Raw genomic sequence first — 9,240 nt, 5'->3', positions numbered from 1 at the left:
CGAACAACTATTTTGTGACTATTTTGCAGATGTACCAGGATATCCCTCGAATATATTTTGAAGGAGATTTCGTATGGGTCGTGTGGCACCCTTGACCCCTACGTGTTATTTTAGTGGAGTTCATGACACATGGATGATGACCTCATGGATCACGCACTCCAACGACCAATACTCAGGGTGTGTACAACATGAAATAAGTGTACAAAATAATATTCGCAGCAGAGAAATAAAAAAGGTCTTTCTTTATTAAGTACCAGAATTGTTCAAAAACAGAAAAGTAACTTTACAAGGATTAAACAGTCATCCGACAGATAAATTAAAAAAGGAAATAACATAAAGGAAAAAAATCTCATAAAACTAAACAGTAACTCAGCAAGTCAAACCTCTGGCGGAGCTGATCTCTCAGACTCAAACTCAGGCTCTGTGTCAGACTCTACAGCACCATAAGACGGAACAGTAGGGTAAAACACCACAATGAGATTATGACATCTCAACAAGTAATTAATCAAAATAACACGCGTTCCCATACGGACATAATATGCAAAACAACATCTCATTTTCTTTTTTCCAAAATACTCTTTTTACAACTCACGCCAAAAATATCATTTTTGGTCTAATTACAACCATTAATTAATAAGCATGCGCCACAGTCTCCCCTATGGATCGTCCGCACGACCTGGATCTCATCGTCACATCACGGGTAACATCCGTGCATGAGACTTAGTAACGAGTGATGCCCAGTTCTGCGCTCAGCGCGTACATGGCCAAGCATCCTCTAACCTCGCTAGCCAAAGGTCACGAAATCGGTACGAGAGTGTTACCGTCTCATCCGTTCCTGTCATCACCCTGCGACAACTCAGGGGACGTCACGTCAGTCTGTTACGCTCTCGAGTGACCAGAGGAGCTCCACCGAGATAATGTCCCATCTCGACTTGGGGTCGTGATACACACGCACCCACACAATTAATACCAACAATCTCAATTTCCAATAGACAACGCGACATGACCGCTAAATTTTATAAAGCGATAAATATACAATTTACAATTTATTGGAATACACATTTAAATATTTTTTTTACAAAATCTCAATAAATACAGAAATATAGGTTCACATGCTACACGCGTATCTCGTCCTCCAATCCGGCCCAAGGCCCAACACCAATTCCAAACATAAACACAATCCAACATTTTAACGGCCCAAGGCCCAATTTCCAACAATTCCAATTTACAATTTTAACCCAACGCTTCAACGGCCCAAGGCCTAAATCCAACAAATCAGTACAATCAACAGTGCAACAGAAACCACAGTTTTCAAAATACAATTACAACAATTATATTATAAAATTGGGAAATTACATATACATGAAGTTTGAGAATAATTTGAAAGATCAAGCGAAAGGGCATTGTTCAAGGCGGCGACACACGGTGGAACAGTGCCCAAAAAATTGGTTTTATCACACGACAACAACAAACACAAACCGATTGATTTTCCCTCAATTTTAGAACAAAACCAAGCACGGCACAACTCCTCAAACTTTCAGATTTAACCACCAAAATTCACAATGCAATAAACTAAAATTTATAGATGAAAAAGCTTTAAACAAGAAAAGGAGGAGAAGGAAATAGGAAGCCCTCAAAACTAAGGAAAACCGAGGACATTATATAGACTAAGCAAGGCGGTTTTGAGGAGCTGTGTGTCGCACGATTGAAAGGCACAAAAACGGCAACAAGCCATGGAAGAGAAGAAGAATTTTGTGTGGACGCGTGGCACGGCAGCTGGACAGCACATCACAGAGTGCTCCACCAGCCAACACAGAGCTACTTAAGGGAATGGTGGAAGGTGGTGGTGGCCGTGAGCAATGGCAGCTCGACAGTGAGCTTTTTCGGAGCCTCCACCGAACGACACCGAGCCATCATGAGGTGGAGAAAAGGAGGTGGTGGCCGCGACATAGGCTGCAATACTTGGTAATGTTTTGATTGGAGGAGGAGAAAAATGATTCGGCAGTTTGCTAGAAGGAGAAGAAATCAGAAGGTAGAAGAAGAAGAAGAAAAAAAAAAAAAAAGAGGAAGGAAGAAGAAGAAGAGGTGTGTGGCGCAAAGGAGAAGAAGAGATGAAGCCCTAGCACCCTTGACCAAAACGGCGCCGTTTGAGTAAAATGAGGGGTTGGGTTGCAAACCGCACGGGCTGGGATAGGTATTCGGGTTGGGCTGGGCTAGGCTGGGTTGGGTTAAAATCGAACGGGCTGGATCTAAATTAAACACACACATACACACACACGGCCCAGCTAAAATAAAAACACAGTAATTAAAATTAAAAAGCCCAAAATAGAAACACTACAAATAATTACACAAAAATAAATAAATAAATATTAAGGATATAAAAACCCAAAATAAAAGCATGCCAAAATAAATTATAATAATAAAATAACACATTTAATTAAAAGAACAAAAATAACACCTCAATTAAAAAAAATATGGGTTTAAAACACAAGCAAGAATTAGAAATCTCACAACCTCCCCCCCTTAAAAGAAATTTCGTCCTCGAAATTACCAAGTCCCTTTATAGAAACCAAAACAAGATACATTACAAAGCTCATCACAAGCTTGAGAAAGAAAACAAACATTCAAAACTACCCAAACAAATAAGGGTAGAACTTTCTCATATCTGCCTCTCTCTCCCACGTGAAATCCTTAACAAAGGATCTCCCCAAGATACCATAACTAAAGGTATCGTCTTGGATCTCAATTGTTGTTCCTTTCTGTCCAAGATCTGAGTTGGATCAACTTCATACGTGAGATCAGGCCGGAGTTGAATGCTTCTGGGGTCAACAAAACGTGGCTCTTGTTGTCCAAAGCTCTTCTTCAATGACGACACATGAAAAACATCATGAATCTCTCCAAAATATTTCGGCAAGGCAATACGGTAAGCAACGGGTCCAACATTCTCCAGAATTTGAAAAGGACCAACATACCTCAGGCTAAGTTTCCCATTTTTACCAAAACGCTTAACGCCTTTCATTGGAGAAACTTTGAGATAAACCCAATCACCTTCCTCAAATAATAGATCTCTTATCCTCGTGTCCGAATAACTTTTCTGATGACTCTGTGCAGCTGCCATCTTGTCTCTTATAACTTGAACCTAATTCCTCATTTCCTGAACAATTTTTGGTCCAAGTAGATTACCTTCACCAACTTCATCCCAACATAAAGGAGATCTGCATTTCCTCCCATAAAGAGCTTCATAAGGGGCCATTTGAATAGTCGCTTGAAAATGTTGTTATAAGCAAACTCTATAAGCGACAGATGATTTTCCCAATTTCCCTTAAAATCCGAAACACAGGCTCGCAACATATCCTCAAGGGTTTGAATAGTGCGTTCTGATTGGCCGTCAGTTTGAGGATGATAAGCACTGCTGAATTTCAACTTGGTGCCCAAAGCTGTTTGCAAACTTTTTCAAAAGTGAGATGTGAATCGTGGGTCCCTATCTGACACTATACTCTTAGGGATTCTATGAAGACGCACAATTTCCTTGACATATAACCGAGTCATACTTCCCAAAGTATCAGTGTTAGAAATATGTAAGAAATGGGCACTCTTGGTCAGACGATCAATAATTACCCAAATTGAATTCTTCCCACTAGGCATCCTTGGTAGTCCTATTACAAAGTCCATTGCGATGTCATCCCATTTTCACTTGGGAATAGGGAGTGGTTGAAGATAGCCAGCAGGCCTCTGATGCTCAGCTTTAACCTGCCGACAAGTTGTACATTTAGCAATAAACAAAGCAATGTCTCTCTTCATTCCTTCCCACCCAAAACTTTTCTTCAAGTCTTGGTACATCTTTGTACTTCCAGGATGAACAGAATAAGGAGCTGCATGGGCCTCAAAATTCTGAATCTGTAGGAATCACCCTAAGATTTCGGAATAAAAGAATATATTCTCTGCTTAGACTGAAATGTGCGGGTCCTTGCGACTTCTTGATTCTTTCTTTAATATCTAACAACTTAGGGTCATTTTCCTGCAGAGTTTTAACTCCTCAGAATCAAGAACCTGGATATCATGTATTGCAATCAACATCTCTTCCTGCTGTGAACTTTCAACAAGCAGTCTCCTCATGCCAAAAAGAAGAGAGTCTAACCCTGGTGACTCAACCTCATCAACCGAATAAGACTTCCGACTAAGTGCATCTGCAACCAGATTTGCTTTTCCAGGATGATACTTAATTTCACACTGATAATCACTGATTAATTCTAACCATCTCCTCTATCTCATATTAAGATTTTTCTGCGAGAAAAGATGTTTAAGACTTTTATGATCAATGTAAATTTCACAAGCCTCCCCATATAAATAGTACCGCCAAATCTTGAGAGTGAAAACCACAGCTTCTAATTCCAAATCATGAGTGGGATAATTTTTTTATGATCTTTCAATTGGTGGGATGCATACGCCACAACTCTTCCTTCCTGCATAAGAACACATCCCAAACCAAATTTGGAAGCATAACTAAAAACTACAAACAGTTTATGAGGTTCTGGGTGCGCCAAAACAGGTGCTGTAGTTAAAGCAGGAGTTGAAGAAGAGGTTAACTACAGCACCTGTTTTGGCGCTCCTGGAACCTCATAAACCGTTTGTGGTTTTTAGTGATGCTTCCAAATTTGTTTTGGCTCTCCCGGAACCTCATAAACCATCCGTGCATGAGGTTTCGTGATGTGATGATGAGAGCCTAGTTAACTAAAGGAAAACCACCAGAAGAGAGTACAAAATAATCTCCTAATAAACACATATGAAAAAAAGATAGAAATAATCAAAATAATAACACAAAATATAGTTGATATGCAAGCTAGGTGTGGTTCAGTTATTTTCAAATAGACAAATTCATATTTTGTTTGATACATGAAGTCTGCAACTAAATCTATGTAATATCCTTAAAAGAAGATGCAGTCTAACTAAGACACAATCCAATACAAAAGTAATTTAGAATAATGTCACAAAAAAGAAGGCACAACATTGAGCATCAAGTTTTCTTCCCCACCTCATCAACTAAGAGCATCCACATCCGGCTCTTCAACCAAAGTTGCTGCCAAAACCAATGACATCTGACTGCCACATAAACCAACAAGGGCCAAGACCATTTGTAGCACAACCAACCAAGCACTGCCAAGAAATCACAAAACCAAACTTCAAAACAATTTAAAAGGCACAAGTCAAAGCAGAAAACATGTGTCACATGAACCAATAAGGGCCAAGCCTTCATGCACACCCAACCAATTAAGCCAAGAAGGCACAAGATAGCACAAAACCAAATAACATAACCATAGCTTATATTTACAAAAGTTTAGAATGATACAATTACAAGCATAGCAAAGGGCACAAGATAGGATGACTGCAAATCCTAGTTGCCTTTGTGAAAATTCCACAATAAAGATAGTCATCCAGGTTACCCTACCATACCGATCAATAAGCATTCACTACAGTTGCTAATATTATGCTCGAGTATACCAAACAATCCTACCATCATCATAGCCCCTGCACATACATATACAACCCCAACGATAACCACAAAATCTTAAAATTACACAAAACCCCAATCATAGCCATCATAATGGTAGATCATAGCCCCAATGCTGTAGAAAAGACTTTGTCAAAATTTATAGCTATAGTAACATGTAAATTTAAGACCTAAAAGTAAATACCTGGAAATAATCGAATCATCTACCTAAATGAAAACATGTAAATCCCCAGTGTTGTAGAAATGAGAAGTTCCAAATTCATAATTCATAGCTATAGTAACATGTAAATTAGAGACCCAAATGTAAATCACAAGGAATAATCGAATGAGAGACCCAAATGAAAACATGTACATCCCCAATGTTGTTGATTTTGACAAGTTCTGAATTCACAGCTATCCTAACATGTAAATTAGAGACTCCAAATGTAAGAAAATGTAAATCACAGCCTAGAAATCACATCTATGGTAACAAAATTTTAGACTTAAATGTAAAACCCTAAAAAATAAAATCAGAGAATCATCTGAGTAACATGTAAATCAGAGCCCCAATACTGCAGAAATGAAAAATTCCAAATTCACAGCCACATTTCCAAAATCAAAGGCCCAAATGTAAACCACAAGGAATAATCAAAGACCCATTCGAGTAAATCACATAGAATACTAGAGCTATATATCAGAGACCCATTCGAGTATATAACAAAGTAATGTAAATCACAAGGAATACCAGAGCAATGAACCAATATGGGTGAACAAATATATAATTGGCACATAGCATTCTGATGTGTGTGTGTGTGTGAGAGAGAGAGGTGTGTGTGGGTGTGTGCATGTCGGAGGTGCAGAGACGATGATCGGAGGGGCTGCCTGAGGGGGATGTGAATGGTGATCGATAGCAAGTAAGACACGAAGAGAGAAGTTGCGCGGGAGTGATGAACCGAAATGTGGATTGGGGATGTATTGGGAGCCATTGTTTGGGGAGGCGGATGGAACATGCATTTGAGATTTTTTCCAAATGTAAACCCTAAAATTTAGAAAAAATTGTGGTTTGAGGAGCCAAATGTGGATGCTCTAAACAGACAGGAGGGAAGTGAGTATTGATAATGTAAAGCTTTTGAGTCATATTCTTCATTCTAGGCTCGCGATTATTTATTTCATTTCATTCTACTTATTTATGGGTTCTAATTAGAGGTAGCAATTCGTGTTTGTGGGTCGTGTCAAGTCATGGATATTCGACTATATGGCACAATCCGAACACAATCCATTAAGTTAAACGTGTCAGATCTTCAAATCCTAACATAACCCATTTAAATAATGGGTCATTTCATGTTACCCATTTTGATCCGTTTAATAATTAATTAGAAACTAATCAACATGACATGACTCATTTCAATCCGTTTCATGTAAATAGGTTGAATTAATTTACATAACCCATTTGATCTGATTAACAAAATTTCACATAAAAATTAAAATATGTACTAATTAGTAGCCACAATATCTAAAAAAACAATTAGACTATTCACGAATAAAAAAATATCAATATTTTTCAGATTTTAACTTATAATAAAATTAATATTACAATCTCAATATTAACAAATATGAGTATAGGTTCAGAATTACAATCCTAATAATAAAGACATAAGCATATTGAAAAATACTAATATTACAATCCAACAATAATAAAATTGGAAAGTGATTTGACTTATTATCCAAATCAAGCCTTAGTTGTGTTTTGTTTGGATGTTTGAGAAAGTTGTAATGATTAGATGAAAATATTAAAAATTTGAAATTGAAAACTATTTGTATTTGTGGAGTTTAGATATTGAGTTGAGATGAGATGAATGGAAAGATGTTATCCAAATCATGCCTTAGTCAAGTAGAAGGGTCAAGGTTTTACTCACGATCACTATATATTTTCTTTTTCTTTATCTATCCTCTATAGAAAGAGGAGATGATACGTGGCGCGGTACTTGATCATTTGGTTAAGTAGAAGTGTACGTAAGTCAACATAGCTCATGTGTTCTTTGGAGTTAGAACTAGGGGTGGCAATATGTGACACGATCCATAAATCCAACACGAATACAACACGAAATTAACAGATTTGAGTTTGATGTTGACGGGTTCGGATCAAAATGGTTGACCCGTTTAAACACGATTTATAAACAAGTCTCTTTGGTTGACGTTGGTCTTCAAGAAAACCATTACAAAAAATATCAGTCCAATTTTTCTCACACCATTACAAAAAATACCACTCGGATTTGTACCAAACAAATCTCTTCAAATTTCTAAGGATTCACAAAGAAAATTTCTAATAAAAAAACCGACACAAAGAGAGGGAGAGATGAAAGGAAATAAAAAAAAAATTTCGTTTTGAGGACTCCAGATCCAAACAAAATCCCTTCAAATTTGTATAAACTGACTATATATATCATTACCCATTTACACTAACATACTGATGTACACCAAAACAAACCAAATTGAAAAACCATAGGTAATATGTGTAGATCTAAGACATTAGACATCTTTAGACCCAAACGCAATGGCTGTCATTTTTGTCGTCTATGTTGAAATTAGAGACTATTTTCTTTGAATTTCTGCAGGCTTTCGGTTGGTCTTCGTGGAGAATTGAGTGATGTAGTCAAGCTTTTTGTAAGGAGAGGGAGGTAGAGAGAGAGAGAGATGTTGGAAAAATGGTGAGGGTTAGCGTTGAAGGAGAAGAAGGAAAAAGCGAGAGAGAAGAGGGGTAGACTTGAAGACTTAAGTGACTTTTGAGACTCTAGAAGCAAAAATGGACGATGGGGATTAAACTTGGGAAGATATTTCCCTTATGTAACAAAGCAATGGCTAGGAATATTAAAGGTTATACTTAAAATTAATAAAATAGTAAAATTAAGGGTAATGTTGTAAAATCCGTAAGGTTTGGTGTTTCATTTTTTCCAAAAGTTCACCCTCCAAAAAAATATATTCACTAAAGAAAGTTCCTCTTCTGCTTTTACCTTATTAAGCACTCATTATCTTTTTTTTAATACAAAATATACGTTAGTGGCCATTGGTAAAAAGCAAACTTAGAAATTAATGTTTTAACCGTAAAGAAATTTCATTTAAAATAGACGTAACTTGATATGATATGTTAGATTGTAAAATTATTTTTATCATAAAATATATCATTTAATATATTATATAAAATCATATATATCAATTTACATATTTATTTTTGTGAAATCTATTCGTAGTTGTAACACTTCTCAATAAATATATTAATCCTTGATATGATCTATAAGGTGAAATTAATTATATTTTCACTATCATTCATATATACAATTCTGCAAACCTGTTAATACCCACATTCAAAATAATTACAAATCTTTATTTTAAAATGCATAAAAGAATATTTAACTTAAAAGAATTAATAAAAAATCATATAATTTTTGTAAAAAATCTAAACTAGGCAAACGTGCCTTGACGTAACTCTATTACTAGTATAAAAAAAAGAATAATGCTACTCATCATCCTAACTTCCATCATCCTCCCATCATTCTATGATATGACATTAAATGATTGAAAATTATTTATTATATTTTACTTGTGAACTTATCATTTAATGCCACATCATAGGATGATGGGAGAATGATAAAAATTAGGATGATGAATATATTTTTTTTAAGAAAAAGAGTAATGCTATTCATCATCCCATTATTCTATGATGTAGCATTAAATATACATAGATACACCTCAAA

The 9,240-nt window shown here is 36.3% G+C and overlaps 1 protein-coding gene across 12 annotated transcripts in view; it reads left to right on the top strand.

The window, feature by feature from the left end:
- LOC108993538 (protein RTE1-HOMOLOG) overlaps positions 1–9,240 on the top strand; it is a 24,216-nt gene that overhangs the window by 2,244 nt on the left and 12,732 nt on the right. The gene's annotated exons all lie outside the window — the stretch shown is intronic.

This window comes from Juglans regia, chromosome 8 (assembly GCF_001411555.2).
Source record: "Juglans regia cultivar Chandler chromosome 8, Walnut 2.0, whole genome shotgun sequence".
Lineage (NCBI taxonomy): Eukaryota > Viridiplantae > Streptophyta > Magnoliopsida > Fagales > Juglandaceae > Juglans > Juglans regia.
The sequence above is the reverse complement of the archived record's forward strand: the minus strand, read 5'-3'. Positions and strand labels throughout refer to the sequence as shown.